Source organism: Chiloscyllium punctatum, chromosome 35 (assembly GCF_047496795.1).
Source record: "Chiloscyllium punctatum isolate Juve2018m chromosome 35, sChiPun1.3, whole genome shotgun sequence".
NCBI classification, from domain to species: Eukaryota; Metazoa; Chordata; class Chondrichthyes; order Orectolobiformes; family Hemiscylliidae; genus Chiloscyllium; species Chiloscyllium punctatum.
Genome location: NC_092773.1, coordinates 51389544 through 51405934, shown reverse-complemented (window position 1 = coordinate 51405934; position 16391 = coordinate 51389544).

Genomic DNA, 16391 nt, shown 5'->3' with positions numbered 1-16391 from the left:
GGAGTGGTGGAGAATGGGGACAAGTGGGGACGTAAAGGTGGGAGTGAATGGTACAGACAGAAAGAGAGGGGGTATGAAGCAAGGGTACGGTGCAGCGAGTGGGGGAGCTAGAGTCGTGAGAGAAGGAGGGGAAAGAGGGAGGGATGACAGACGGGGAGGGAGGAAGAGAAGGAGGAAAGCAGAGAAAGTGCAAGGGAGGTGTACGAGAGAGAGGGAGGGAGGGGTGAGAAGGAAATAGCGTGTTGAGAAGAGGCGAAAGCTCGAATAAAATTAAGCGGGTTGAATCAGAGATGGAGGGGTGACAGAGGGAGGGGAGGGATGGAGAGGGAGGGTGATGCGTGAGTGTCGTTGCGGAAGAGTGGGAGATAGAGGAGAGAGAGAGAGGGAGGGGAGAACGGAGTGTCTGGGAGGGGTGGGAGAGGGTGAGTGAGAGTGGGAGGGCAGAGGGAGAGGGTGGAGTGAAAAAAAGGAAGCACCGGAGGGAAAGAGCACGTAGGGCAAGAGGCAATGAGAGGAGATGACAAAGAGACAGAGAGAATGATCGAGGGGCAATACAGAGAGGGAGGAGAAAAGGTAAGAAAGAGGGTGTAGCGAATGAGATACGACAGATGCAGGCAGAGAGAGAGACGGAGGGACCTGGGGTAGCCAATTATAGTGAAGAGGAGTGGGAGTGTACGAGGGGAGAGAGGGAGGGATTGAGAGAGAGGGAGAGGTAAGAGAGACGGGGCAAGTTGAGAGAGCGAGAGAGGGATGAAAGAGAGGCAGTGCTGAGAGATATTTGGGAGAGGAAGGCAGGAGAGATAGAGAGGGAGGAGCAAAAGAGAGAGAGGGAGGTGGAGCAAAAGAGGCAGCTTGACGAGAGAGAGAGGGACAGAGACAGAGGGGGTATGAAAGAGAGAGGACAGGGACCGGAAGAAGGGGAGAGAGGGAGATGGATAGAGAGACTGGGAGGGAAGACCAGTGGAGCAAGAGAGTACAGAGAGAGAGCACGATAGAGGGAGGGAGTCCGAGAGAGAGGGAGTGATGGAGAGAGCTGGGGTAGTGAGACGGAGAGGTTGAGGGAGAGCGGTTGTCATGGCGCGGGGAGCGAGGCGGGGGGAAGGGAGAGCGTAGTTAATAAGAAAGACAGAGACTGAGGGCAATAGAGAGAGGGAGGAGGTAAAAGGGTAGAAGAGAGAGTATAAAGAGTGAGACAGGACATAGCGAGTGAGAGATAGAGAGAGCTGTGGAGGTAGAGAGAGGGGGCGACAGAGTGAATGAAGAAGGCACGGCGGAGACGGAGAGAGAGTGAAGCAAGATGGTGAATGGGGAGAGAGTGAGGGAGGACTGGAAGAACAATGAGTGAGAGAGATTGTGGGAGGGGGAAGGCAGGAGAGAGAGGAAGGGTTGGATAGAGGGTGCGTTGAGCAATAGCGGCAGCTAGAGGAGATCGAGAAGGGAACAGAAATGGAGGGAGGTGGTCAGAGGGAGCGAACAGGGTGGGACAGAGAAAGACAGAGGAAGATGGTTAGAGAGGGAAGGAAGTGCTATCGAGAGAGATAGGGAGGGGGTTAGAGAGAGCGAGCGTAAGAGAAGGGGAGAGAAAGTGCAAAAAGTGAGAGGGACAGAGGGAGGGAGAGAGAGAGACGAAGAAAGCTGGGGATATGCGGAGAGAGGTTCAGAGAAAGTAAATGGGGGCGCAGAGAGACAGGGAGGTGGAGGAGAGAGGGAGTGGAGTGGGGGAGAGAAGGAGAGGAGAGGGAGTTCGGATCAAAACACGCGGCTAGGGGAGAGAGAAAGATAGATACAGAGGGAGGGGAGAGAGAAAGAACAGTCTGATGCTGAACAAGAAAGATAGGGTTCGAGAGAGGAGAGGGAGAGAGGAAGGGGAGACAGAGAGAAAAAGAGATTGGGGAGCGAGAGAGAGGAGGAGAGGACAGAGAGGGCTGGATGGAGAGACGGAGGCAGATGGGAAGAGAAACCTGGGGAATGATCGAGAGTGAAAGAGCGGGAATTACTGTGAGAGACAGTGAGAAGTTGTGAGGCAAAGGTGAAGGGTGAAAAGAGGGAATGGGAAAGAGGGGAAGAAGGACGAAGGCACAGATGGAGGAAAGGAGATAAAAAGAAACTGAGGGGGAGAAAGAGACGCGGATGGGTGAGGGAGAGAAAGAGAGGGAGATGACAGAGAGGGAGGGAGCTGGGGAAGACAGGCAGACTGCAGACAAAGACAGGCAGCAGAGAAGAAAGAAAAAGTGTCTGAGGGGCGAGATAGAAATAGACGTGAGAGAGAGAGAGAGGGAGGTGTATCAAGCGAGAGAGGGTTTTGGATAGTGAGAGTGGGAATGGAATGAGAGTGAGGAGAGAGAGATGGACGGCTGTGGAGAGAGAAGGCAGATGGCGAGAGAGGAAGAGAGAGCAGTGGTGAACGAGAGAGACCGAAAGAGATAGTGGTCTACAGAGAGGAGTGGGAGTTTACAGAAAGGGAAACGAGCAAAAATGAATAGAGAGAGGCGTCAGAGGGTGAGAGGGTGATGGGAGACCGGCATGTGGCGAGAGAAAGGGAGGGAGAAGACAGAGTGAGGAGGGAGAGGGAAAGGGACTAATGGGAACAGAGACATTGGGACGTACGAGCGGGAGGTGGCGACACAGAATGGCAGAAGTGGAGAAAGATAAATACGGAGGGTAGGAGAGATGGGGACATGTGGAAGAGACGGGGAGTGGGAGAGAGAGGGAGTGGCGAGAATGAAGGTGGGCGAGAGAGAGATGGAAGGTGCAGAGAGAAAAATAGAGAAACGGAGACAGCGAGATAGCGAGGCTGAGAGTGGATGGAGAAAGAGTGGGAGTATGGAGGGAGACAGACAGGAAGGTGAAAGATATTGTGGGGTGGTAAAGTTTGGGGAAGCGGGATGACAGAGCGAGAAGTGATGCATCAGAAGAGAGACAGTGGGAGTAGATAGAGAGCGAAGGAGTTCGAGAAAGAGATATAACGCGGGCCGGCAGACAGAGGGGGGAACAGCAACAGAGAGGGTGGAGGTGCAGACAGAACGAGGGCACGAGAGGGGCTGAGTGATGGTTAAGAAAGACAGTGGGGAGAGCGGGAGAGGAGAAAGAGATTGAGAGAGAATGGTAAGATGAAGGGGTGGAGAGCGGAATGAGTGGGGAGACGCAGAAAAGCATGGGGAGAGCGAGTTAGATGGGAAGCGAGAAAGAGAGAAGTGGGGGAGCGAGAGAGAGCGAAAGAGAGGTAGGCAAAGAGAGAAGGAGAGGGACTTATGGAGAGCGAGGGAGAGAGAGGAGGCAGTGAGGAGCGAAAGAGAAGGGAAGGGGGGGAGGGGAGAAAAAGGGATAGGGAGGCTGGGGAGAGAGAGTTGTTAAGAGAGAAACGGGAGAGTGGGGGTGTGAGAGTGCGGGGATGGAGTGAGGTGGAGTGAGACAAAGAAAGGGGAGAGAGTCAAAGACAGGGGCAGTTAAGAGAGGTGGGGAGGACGGGTAGATGGTGAGAGAGACAGTTAGGAAACGAAAGAGTGAGGGAAGGGGAGAGACAGTTAAAGAGCGAGTGGGAGACAGAGTGTGAGGTGGAAGAGCACGACGGAGAGATTGGGGGCAGAGAGGAGGGAAGAGGACAAAGTGGGGCCGAGAGAGAGTAAGAGGAAGGGAACAGAGAGATGCGGAGCGTGGACTGATTTGGGAGAGACAGGCGGAACGAGAGAGAATGAGTGGGAGGTTGGAGAGGGAGAGACGGCGGGGGAGAGTCGCAGGGACAGGCGACAGAATAGGGGTGAGAAAGAGGGAGCTAACAGAGAGAGGGCGTGCAGAGAAAGATAGGGATAGTGAGAGATATAGAGATAGGAAGGCTGGGAGAGGTGGGAGAAAGAGAGAGAGAGAGTGTGGAGAGACAAAGAGAGTGAGGTGGAAAAGGAAGAGAGTGTTTGTCGATAGAGAGAAGTGAAGAGCGAGAGAGAGAGAGGCGAGAAGGAGTGAGTGGAAGGAAGAAAAGAGGGAGACAGCGGTGGAGAGGGTGGAAATGGAGGGGAGAGAATGCGGGAGGTGAGAGACAGTGAACGAGCGGAGGGAGCGCGAGGGTGTAAATCGAGGCACTGTGGAGAGAGACCAAGGGGTGGAGAGAGAGACAGAAAGAGAAGAAGGGAAAGAAAGGGAATGGACAGAGAGAGGGTGAGAGAAACAGGGCTCAGAGAGGCAGAGAGTGAGGGGAGATAAAAAGCGTCAAAGGGGGAGAGTTTGAGAATGAGGGTCTGACAAGGAAGAGGAGGGGGAGGAAGAGAGGGAGGCCTCGCCGCTGAGGGAGTGGGGAGCGAGAGAGAGAAATGGGGGAGAGTTAGGGAGGGAGGGGCACAGGGAAGTGGGGAGAGACAGAAAGGAGTGGGAGAGAGGGCTGGAGAGAGATTGTGTCAGAAAGACAGAGGAGCGGAGACTGAATGTGGATGACGGTAAGAGGCTGAGAGAGGGAGAGGAGTGAAATGAGAGGGAGTTCGGGGGGACTGAGAGATAAATGGGGAGAGAGAAGGAGAGAGTTGGAGGGAACGAGAAAGAGAGAGAAAGTGAGCAATTGTCCAGAGCGAAAGGGAGGGTGTCAGCGAGAGGGAAGCGGGAGAAAGCGTGATAGAGGGTGGAGGTGTGTGAGTCAGTCAGAGGCAGAGACGAAGAGACCAGCGAGAGAGGGGGCAATACGGGAAGACACAGAGGTGGGGAGAGGGAGAGAAAGAAAGACCCTATAGAGAGAGGGGGGAGTGATGGTGTGAGCAAGAGAAAAGATGGGAGAGAGGAAAGGATGAAAGACAGAGAGCAAGGCGGGAAAAAGAGACAGAGAAAGTGGCGTGGAGGGAGAGAAAGAGGAAGTGCGACAGAGAGTGATTCGACAAGGTCACGCGGAGGAGATGGGCAGGAGAGAAGGGGAAGACAGGGGTTTATAGAAAAGAGAAGAGGAGAGAGAGGGAAATGAGAACCGAGAAGGTAGGGGAGAACGAGTGAAGAGAGAACAAGGGAAGAGGGACAGGGACGGGAACCGCGAAAGGAGAGTGAAGGAGAGGGCAGAGAGGGTCAGGGAGGGATGAGAGACAACAGGGAGAGAGTGGGTGGAGAGAGGAATGGGGAAAGAGGACTGGATGTGGAAGAGAGGGAAGATGAGAGTGACGAGGAGGACAAAAGTGCGAGTGAGGAAAGAGGAAGAGAGAGTGGGGTAGTGGATGAAAAGAGGGAACAATAGAGACAGAGAATCGGCAGGGAGAGAGAAGGAAAGGGAATAGAGGGGCAGAGAGATGGAGGAAGGTGGAGAGAGACTAGGGTGTGAGAGAGAGTTTGGGCGGTGAGAGGAACTCGTGGACTTGGGTGGGTGAAATGGGGAGAGGGTGACACAGGGACAGAAGGAGAGAGAGACAGTCATGAGGGGGAGAAAGTTCGGAATGTGTGGGGGTGAGGGGGAGCGATAAGGAGTGTAAACAGTGAGTGAGAGAGAAGCGGGAGCGAGGGGGGGAGAGAGGGAGAGGAGAGAGAGGTGGGGAGCAAAAGAAATGCTGCAGAGGAGAGAGAGAGCAAAGGGGAGATAGAAAGAAATAGGGGAGAGAGAGTGCGAGGGAGACAAAGCACAGGGAAGTGGAGACCGATAGAGAGAGAGATGTAAGGGAGATAGAGAGATGAGGAGGGGCAGACAGAGAGAGAGGGAGGGAGGGAGGATATGGTGAAGGAGGAGATTATGAGAGAGAAGAAAGAAGAGAGGAAGGGGAGTGCGAGACAGACTGAGAGAGAGGGAGATAGAGATAAGGAGAGGAGGATGAGGAGGGACAGAGAGAGGCGAGAGAGAGACACATGGATTGAGAGAGTGAGGCAGGTGGGGAGTGAGAAAGATAGAATTGGAGAGATACGAGAGAAAGTAATAAAGGGTGCAGAGAGAGGGATGCAGAAGAGAGAGGGAGAGGTTGAACGGTGACAGAGGGAGGGAGGCTTTGAAAGGGCGACGGCAGTCGTGAGAATTAGAGAGCAAGGGAAGAGAGGGAGAGAGGGAAGGGTGAGAAGGGAAGAAAGCGGAAGGGGAGGGATTAAGGAACATGACAGGTAGCTGACAAAGGGGGAGCTGAGGTGGGACATAAAGAGAAAGAAATGGAGAGAGAGGGAGAGAGAGAGAGGATGATGGTGAGGGAGAGAGGGGGAGGTAGAGGGAGCGAGAGAGATAGTGGGCAGGCGTTGGGGAGTGAATGACAGGAGGGAGATAGAGAGAGGGGTAGTGAGGGAGAGGCAGTGAGAGGGAGGGCAGAGAGAGGGGGAAGAGAAATAGCGAGGGAGGCGGGAGGAAGTGAGATAAGGAGGGAAGGTGGATAAGGAGATATTTAGTGGGTAACAGGAGAAAGAGAGAGCCAGAGAGGGGAGAAGTGTGAGAGGAGGGAAGAGAGGAAGATTGGACTGGCAGAGGGGGAGATTAAGAGATGGGAAAGAGAGAGTCGTGAAAGATAGTTAGAGAAAGAGGGGCGGGTATAGATAAAAAAGCTGGAATGGGGGCAGACGGGCAGAGAGAGAAAGAAGGGTGGTTGAGTGACAGGGATGGGAGAATGGGGGAAAGACATACAGGAGCGAGAAAGAAAAGAGACTGGGCAGTGGGGAGAGAGCGAGAGAGAAGCAAGACTTAGAGGGCGAATGAGAGGGGTGCTGAGACAGGGTTGAAAGAGAGAGAAATGGTAGGGGAAAGGGAGAGATAGAGAATGAGGGTGCAGACAGAGACAGGCAGTGTGGTGGTACAGAGAGAGAAGAGAGAGAGGGGAGTGAGAAACTCAGGGAAGTGGAAAGAGAATGGGGATAGCAGGATAGCTGGAGGGGATAAGTTTCAGAGAGTGAATGGAGAGAGACTGTGACGGAGAGAGAGATTTGAGAGAGAGAGATGGAGTCAGGGGGAGGTTTAGAGAGACAGGGTGAGGGAGATAGGGAGAGGGAGATCTGGAGAGACCAAGTGAGAGGCAAGAGAGAGAGGAGGAAATAAGAGGTTTGAAGATAGAGTGTGGGGCGTGGAAAAGAGAGTGAGAGGCAACGGGAGAGTGTGGTCGGGGAGAGACAGTGATAGTTTGGCGGAAAGAGAGAGATGGAGTGGACAGATAGAGAGATGGATGGTACTAGCAAGCTGGAGTGAGAGTCAGACCGAGGGGCGGGGACGAGAGAGAGGGAGGGGGAGAGAGTGAGGGTGGATAGATCGAGGGGGTAGAGATAGCAAAAGAGGGGTGAGAGAGGAAAGGGATGGGAAGGGACAGAAGAAGGAGGGGCAAGGGAAGAGGGAAGGGAGAAAGGAGAGAGCGAGAGACGTGGAAGAGAGAGTTGTGGATGGAAACAGAGGATAGAGAGAGGAAGAGGCAGAGAGAAAGAGAGAACAATGGCAGTGGAGATGAGAGCGAGGGGGAGAGACAGGGAAATGGATGAGAGAGTGGGAGGGAAGAGAGCTAAAGAGAGAGTGGAAGATAAAGACAGAGCGAGACAGATGGGAAAGGCAGAGAGTCGGGGAGAAATAAACAGAGGCAAGGGAGAGAGAGAGAGTTCTGAATAGGGAGTGAGAGGTCGGGAGAGCAGAACGGAAGGGAAGGGGAAAACAGTGGAAGGGGAGTGAGAGGAAAGGGACAGAGAGACAGAGGGAGGGATTCGAGAGAGCGAGTAATGAGAGGACAGAGAGAGGGCTGGAGGGAGGATGAGCTTAAAAATGTGTTGCTGGAAAGGCGCAGCATGTCAGGCAGCATCAAAGAAGAAGGAGATTCAACGTTGCGGGCATAAGCCCTTCTTCAGACTTATGCCCAAAACGTCGATTCTCCTTCTCCTTTGATGATGCCTGACCTGCTGGGCTTTTCCAGCAACACATTTTTAAGCTCTGATCTCCAGAATCTGCAGTCCTCACTTTCTCCTGGAGGGAGGATGGCAGAGTAATATAGGAAGGAGGCGAGTGAGAGAAATAGAGAAAGCGAGGAGACTGAAGGAGAGAGAGAGCGTTGCGAGAAACAAAGAGCAGGAGGAAAGAGATGATGAAAGGTGAGAGAGGGCTGAAGGGATAGATAGGTGGAGAGGGGAAGCGGGGATGTGGGGAGAGTAAGAGAGCTTAGGGAGAGAGCGGAGAGTGAGCGAGAGAAGGGGTGAGAGAGAGACGGAGAGAGGGCAGTGACAGAGAGGAAGGGGAGGTGAAGAAGGTGAGAGGTAGAGGGACAGGTAGAGAAAGGGCAGTGAGGTGATACTGAAAGGAGGGGGACGGGTGAAATTAAGTGAAGATAGAGAGAGGGAAGGGGAGGAAAAGGGATACAGACTGAGGCGGGAGGAAAAGAGAGGGAGACAGAGAGGAGGAAGGTGAGAGAGGGGAAGGGAGAGAGATGGGAAGGGAGTGAGAAAGACTGGAAAGGCAGAGGTGAAGGGAGAGAGTGAGACAGGGACAAGTGGCAGAGAGGACAGAGAATGACTTGGTGATAAAGGAAGGGGCGAATGATAAAGAGAGGGGGAGAGGGTGCAAGAGAGGGATGGCAGTGATAGAGCAGGAAAGTCGTGACAGGAGCAACAGAGAGAGAAAAGGCAGGAGGAGAGACGTGCGGGGAGCGAGATACAGCAAAAGAGAGGAAAATGAGAGACAGTGATGGAGGGGGTTAGAGAAAGTGAGGCGGGAGAGAGAGGGAGCAGAGAGAGTGAGGGACTGGGAATAAGAGATCGGGAGGGATGAGAGAGGGAAGAGATAAACAGAGAGGGAGGGGGAGAGGGCAGGAGCAGGGAGAGGGAGAGAGAGAGACAGAGAGAGTCAGGGAGCAAGAGAGGGGGATGGGAGACATAGAGGTAGGTGTATTGAGCGTGAGACTCAGGAGAGGTAAGGAGCGTGCGGATAAGGAGAGGGAGAGAGTGTGGTACAGGCATTGATGTGTACCTGGGAGGGGGGACGAGGAGCGAGCCTGAAGGAGAGAGAGGGGATGGGAGAGACCGGGAGATGGAGAGGTACAACGAGAACAAGAAGAAGGATGAGAGAGCGGGAAGGAAGGTACTGAGAGTGGAAGAGTGGAAAGGGAGCAAAGAGCGACGAGGAGAGAGGCAAGGAGTGGAAGGAGAGAGTGAAAGGGAGAGAGGAAGAGAGAGGAAGAGATGGGGTGTGAAAAAGCGGTGGGACGAGGGGTAGGAAAGAGAGGGGGCATGCTCGTGGGCAGAGATAGTGAAGGGGAGAGAGTGTGTGGAAAGGGAGAGTGAAAGGGTAAGAGAGACAGTGAGGGGGGTAGGTGAGAAGCAGTGATGGTGGGTGGAGAGAAGGAGAGCAGATGGGAAAGGACAGAGAGAGAGAACTGGGAACGGAGATTAGGAAGGAGCGTGGAAGCTGTAGCATAACCTCATGGTTCTGGAACACAGTCACTCAATTTATATAAGCTCGAACACTGTATGCCTTCTTAAGAACCATGTCAACCTGGGTGGTAACTTTCAAGGATCTGTGTACCTGGCCACCGAGATCTCTCTGCTCATCTGCACTACCACGAATCTTACCATGAGCCCAGTACTTTGCATTCCGGTTATTCAGACCAAAGTGAATCACCTCACACTTGTTTGCATTATACTCTATTTTCCACGTCCCAGACCCAGCTCTGCAACTTATCTATGCTTCTTTGTAACCTACGTCACTATCCACAATTCCACCGACCTTACTGTCGTCTGCAAATTTACTAATCCGCCCTTCTACGCCCTCAACAATTTCGTTTATAAAAATGACGAACAGCAGTGGTGCCACTACTGACCCTTGCAGTACACTACCAGTAACTGGACTCCAGGATGATCATTTCCATCAACCACCACCCTCTGTCTACTGTCAGCAAGCCAATTATTGATCTAAACTGCTGTATCTCCCACAATCCTATTCGTGCACATTTTGCACAATAACCTACTTTGGGGAACCTTATCGAACGCCTTGCTGAAATCCATATACAACACATCAACCGTTTTACTCTGATCTACCTGTTTGGTCACCTTCTCAAAGAACTCAATTAGGTTTGTGAGGCACAACGTACCCTTCACAAAACCGTGCTGACTATCCCTAATCAAATTATTCTTTTCAAATTATTACAAATCCATCTTTTACAAACTTTTACAAGATTTTATCAAATACTGAAGTAAGGCTCACTGGTCTATCATTATCAGGGTAGTCTCTACCCCCCTTCTGGAATAGGGGAGCCACATTTGCTCCCCTACAGTCTTCTGGCACTATTCCTGAAGACAATGACGATTTCAAGAGCAATTCCAGAGGCTCAGAAATCTCCTCGCTGTCTTCAAAGAGGTTCCGAGGATACATCCCATCGGGCCCATGGGAGTTATCTATATTCACACTCCGCAGGATTTCTAATACCTCGTCCTTCTGAACTTCAATCCCTCCTAGTCTAGTAACCTGTATCTCAGTATTCTCCTCGACAACATTGTCGTTTTCTAGAGTGAATACTTTCGAAAAATATTCATTTCATGCTTCCCCCATCGCCTCTGACTCCACGCACAACTTCCCACTACTATCCTTGATTGGCACTAATCTTAATGTCATCATTCATTTATTCCTTAAATACTTATGGAAAGCGTTAGAGTTTACCCTGATCCAGTCCGCCAACTACTTCTCGTACCTCCACCTGGCTCTTCTGAGCTCTCTCATCCTTCCATCAGCCTTCTTCTTCCTCTTGACCAGAGTTTCCAATTCCTTTGTAAACCACGGCTCCCGCACTCTCCAACTTCCTCCCTGCCTGACAGTTCCATACTTATCGAGGACACTCAGGAGCCTTTCCTTGAATAAGCTCCACATTTCTAATGTGCCCCCATCCCCTGCTGTTTCCTTCCCCAACCAATGCTTCGTAAATCTTGCCTAATCGATCGTAATTGCCTTTCTCCCAGCAGGTACTCTTTCCCAGTGGTATACACCTATTCATTTCTATCATCAAAGTAAACATAAGAGAATTGTGATCGGTATCACCAAAGTTCTTAACTACTTCCAGGTCTAATATCTGGCGCGGCTCATTACCCAGTACCAAAACTAATGTGGCTTCGCCCCCTGTTGGCCTGCCTGCATATTGTATCAGGAAGTTCTCCTGCACACACTGGACAAAAACTGACCCATCTATAATACTCGTACTGTACTGTTCCCAGTCAATATTTTGAAAGTTGAAGACCCCCATGAAAACCACCCTATGTCTCTCACTTCTATCGAGAATAATCTTTGCTATCATTTCCACTACATTCCTGGAATTATTCGGAGGCCTATAAAATCTGTGGATGAGTGCCATGCCTCTAAGAATTCCCTGGCTGTTCTTTTTATGCCTTGTCCTATAATAGTAGTGCTGTCCCAGTCGAACTCATGTTGCTTGTCATCTGAGTGTGTGGCTACTAAGGATAGCTGGTCATGTCGTTTCATGGCTAGTTGGTGTTAATGGGTGCGGATCGTTAGCTGTCTTCCTGTTTGTCCGATATGATGTCTTGTCCAGTCCATGCATGGGATTTTGTACTCGACATTGGTTTTGCTCATGCTAGGTATCGGGTCCTTCGTCCTGGTGAGTTGTTGTCTGAGAGTGGCTGTTGGTTTGTGTGCTGTTATGAGTCCTCGTGGTCGCAGTAGTCTGGCTGTCAGTTTAGAAATGTTTTTGATGTATGGTAGTGTGGCTAGTCCTTTGGATTGTGACATGTCCTCATTCCGTTGTCTTTCCCTTAGGCATCTGTTGATGAAATTGCGGGGGTATCCGCTTTTGGCGAATACACAGTATCGGTGTTCTTCTTCCTCATTTTGCCGTTCTGGTGTACTGCAGTGTGTTGTGTGCCTTTTGAACAGTGTCTTGATTCAAATTATTTTGTGTGTGTTGGGGCAGTTGCTTTCGTAGCTTAGGACTTGGTCCGTGTGTGTGGCTTTTCTGTATAGCTTTGTGGTGAATTCTCCCTTCGGTGTTCTCTGTACCATCACGTCTAGGAATGGGAGTTGGTTGTCCTTTTCTTCCTCTCTCGTGAATCGGATTCCTGAGAGTGTGGCGTTGATGATCCGGTGTGTGTTCTCTATTTCTATGTTTTTAATGATTACAAAGCTATCATCTACATATCTGACCCAGAGTTTGGGTTGAATGTGAGGTAGGACTGTTTGGTATAACCTTTGTATTACCGCTTCTGCTATGAGTCCAGAGATGGGTGAGCCCATGGGTGTGCCGTTGATTTGTTCAAATATTTGGTTGTTGATTTGGTATTTCCTTAGTAGCCACACACTCAGATGAGAAGCAACATGAGTTCGACTGGGACAACACTACTATTATCGGACAAGCCAAGCAGAACAGCCAGGTAATTCCTTGAGGCATGGCACACATCCACAGATTCAATCAATAAGCATGTCGACCTGGAACCAATACACCGCCCACTGCAGCAGACAGCTGGAGCTGACAACCGGATGCGGCAGAAACAAATCACTATAAATGCCGGAGGAAACATCACAGAAGCGCTTCACAGTAGGCTCCCAACACTGAGGATGTCACCTGGACAGGGGACGAAACGCCTGCAACACAAATTCCCAGCTCAGCGAACAGAACCACAACGAGCTCCCGAGCTACAAATCTTCTCCAAACTTCCCAATCCATTCCTGGACTTTGTCCAGATCTTCGTTCAATTGGATGTGGACAGATTGTCGATTTAAAGAATCCATTATGATACAGGACATCGAGATGTCATTGTTGAAAATCGCTGTTATTATGGGAAGATCATTGATGAAGCAGCTGGAGATCGTTGGGTAGAGGAGAAACTTAGGGATTCCTGAAGAGATATGCTCGAGCTGGGATGATTAACTAAGCGCTGCCATAAGTTCTGGCGTTAGTTAAAACCAACAACCGGAAAACGCCTTCTCTTGTAATATATTCAAATGTGAGGGCCAGGAGAGTTCCCATTTCCCATTTAAATAAAAATGTCAATTGATTGCCCTTATTCTAATCGTGAACACTGAACAAAGAAGCTGTTCTCAAATCCAAGCTCCCTTTACTTAACGTTTTACTCTCTCACGCAAATCTATACAATTTTCTGTTCCAGTGCAATTATTGGACATCCCATCTTAATCTCAAGACCACACAGTATCTGTCTTGTTCGCTGACTTCAATCTTCGTCAGCTGATCGCTCAACTTTATTTGGTTTTGATTGTTATCATGTTTTACATGAAAAGGCACCTTCGGTAGAGAGGTTTTCTAATTTCGTTGAAAGAAAGATGTTCGATGGCCAGCAACGTCTCCAGCTTGATGACCGATACTTAGCTGATCGGTGGCAGTTGCGCACTATTTCAATTGTCAAAATTCCCTTGTATTTCAGGCACCCCCAACGTCGGAACTTTGCATTGGACTGATGTTGTCAAAACAATTAATTCAAATTTGATTTGTTTTTTGTATCAAGAACTTATTAAACAAATTGGTTATATATGAATTGTTGTGATTCAGCAACCAAAACTCAGCTACCAATTTCACAGCCATACGCCACATGTATCTATCTTGTTTCACAGCCTTTCCATTTGCCACCTGAGCATGCACCTCAAGTGTCCTTCAAAATTCAAATAAACTGTTTCTATTTTAAAGTAGACATAAATGCTTAGGTCGTATTGGTAATGTCAAATCTGCGGTTTTAAGAATGGCACTTGTGATGGCACTGAGTGAAGAATGTTGCTGTGTAAGAAACATAATGGAGAGCCTCGACCAGCGAGGCTGGAGTTGAGAGAATCAGAGGTGACATAATTGAAACAAAAAAAAGAATCCTGAGGAGAATTCAGTCGGTGCATTTGGAAATCGTGCTTCCTTTTTAAAGAGCACCAACATGTGAAGATTCAACATTTCTTTTTAAAAAAGGAGATGACCCAATCTGATGAGAAAGACTGGCAAAATAAATATCTCAGACATTTTTTGGTTCTCTGCTATTCACTTTGTCAAAATGAACTTAATGCAGATTCCTTTAAGGATTTTTAGTCAAAGGTGGATACACTGTTGTGCGTAAATAAGCGAAGAGGCTGCTGACTAAAAACATTATGTTGTCCTTAGTTTTATTTTCCTTTCCACAGAGTTTGTAAACGACACGGAGTCCAAAAAGTCAATGGTTGAAGAGATTGACGGCTAATTTGATAATAGCTAACCGATGCTTTCTCAGGCTGAAGGCTTTCACTTTAAAAAGAAAAGTTTCAAAATGAAAGGGGCGCGGCCAGTTCTCGCAGCTGATCTTCAGTCAGTTTTGGCTTGGTTTCTAGCACGAGTGTGGAAGAAGTTACTGAACACAAAGAAGTAGATCCAGGCAGGTATTCTCTTTCTAATTACTATCGTGCAAGAACCTTTATTTGATTTTACTTTTTGTGTCCGGAATGTTTTTGCGGATTGTTGTAAATGTTTGCCCATCATTAACTGGGATGATATGTCGGGTTTTAGGAGAGGTTAAGTTACTCGGAATTCTGTTTTATGTGAAATGTGGTCCATCGATAATCCCCTCTATAAATTCTGCCTTGTTTAAAAGTAAATGATTTCAACATTGGAATTTTTCCTGAAATATCACGTTCAAGTTGCTTCAAACAAACCAGCAAAGTTATGGTCTTCTTGAAATTTTTTTGGGGTCTTCCTTGGTTCGTAACAGTTTGTGGGCTCGTTGCGGGATTTGTTCTGTATTTGTGATTTGGAATTAGGATTCTTGGACTCGACGGAAGCATATGGTAGGTTTTAGGGTCCTTTATTTTTCTGAATGGTGAACTAAGTTGGTTCAAAATATGCTTGAAACAACAAGTTACGAAGAGTTTGCTAGTAGTGGAACAATTGATATTCGGGGTTTTACAAAAGGTGATCAAGACCAGCCTTCTGGAATGAGAAGACACCCTGGACTTAGAGATTATTTCTTGCACGGGGAAAGGAGAGATAATTCCAGCAATTGTTCAGCATTTAAATTTGCTGGAAATGTAATCAGAATCAAAAGTAATTAGAGCTGGTGAAATTTCAATTGTCAACAAAGTACTTTAGTTAGAGGCAAAATACAATGACGGTGCAACAGAAACGAAAGAGATTGATGCACGAACAAAAGCAGGCGAGAGAGAAAAGGAAAGAGAGTGTGAAGAGAGAGAAATTGAGAGAGAGGAAAGGAAGGCAGGCATTTTGAACTTCAGAAATTGGCAATTATACAGGAAATTCGACGTAAAAGGATGGAGATGAGTGCTGAAGATAAGCTTAGTGAGGAAGAGAGTGAGGATGAGCAAAACCCTGACATTCAAAGATATGGTGAGAATCTGCTTAAATGCATTCATGCGTCGCCTAGTTTTGATGAGAAGGATGCGGATGCCTTTTTTGTTAATCTTACGTGAGTTATGTTGATCCAAACAAAATTTGTGGTTTGAGCTGATGAGGCATTTCCATCACTGTAACAGGACGGATCTGGGGTTTATGAGGAGTTGAAGAAAGCCGTCGCAATTCCATTGAAACTGGTGCAAGAAGCCGACAGAAAATGCTTTAGGAATCTAAGGAGGGAACCTGGTTAAAGGTCCATTGAGTTTGAAAGGATCAAATAAAGTAATTTTCTATATTGGTCATGGCATTCAAAATAGAGCAAACCTACGACGCTCTTCGAGTCAAAACCAGTTTGGAGAAATTCACAAATTCACGTCATGAAATAGCAACAATCCATGAGTTAAAGCCGACGATCAAGACGGATAGATTTGCAGCTGAAATGGCTGATGGCTATGAATTGTGTTATTTATCAAGTTTGGCTTCCCTAACAAATTTCAATCAGTCAGGGACTTAAATTCGGGAAAAGAGAATTTCTCACGTGGACATGGAAAGGTAGATTTCGATGAAATTCGTGAGGATAATTTACCACAGGTTAAAATCAAACGGTGAAAAGGAACAGGGAAAAGAAAAAAAAACCTCCCGGGTTTGCATTGCAATAAAGTAGAACATAGGAAATCTCACTGCTGGTAGGTGAGGAAAAGCTTTGGGAAAGCAACTGTAAGGAAACACAATAAGCCAATAAATTTTGTTGCAGTGGTGACTGAAAATCCAGTGAAGGCTAGAAAACTGAACCAGAAGGTACAAGGTGGCCGGAGTTTGGTTGAGGAGGAAAAGATTTTCTTAAATCATATTCCTGCGAATGTAAAATTTACTCCCATATGTCAGGAGCAGGAAGTGATTAGTTGACAATTTTCTGAGATATCTCTCAATATCTGATGCTGAAAGATGAGGCGTTATAAATCTCTGAAAGTCTATTGCTGGAACAGGTCCCAGAGACAACAATTCACGGTGAAACAAGGAACGCTGTATTATGTAAAATGATGTGACAGTGTCTCGAGAACAGTGGGGAAATCATAGTCGCACAATTGCTCTTTTCCAGGAATGTAAATTGTGATTGATAATGATAAAGGTGATTCACCACTAGAAGTGGTAGAAACTGAATGGAAACTCAGGTAATTGAAG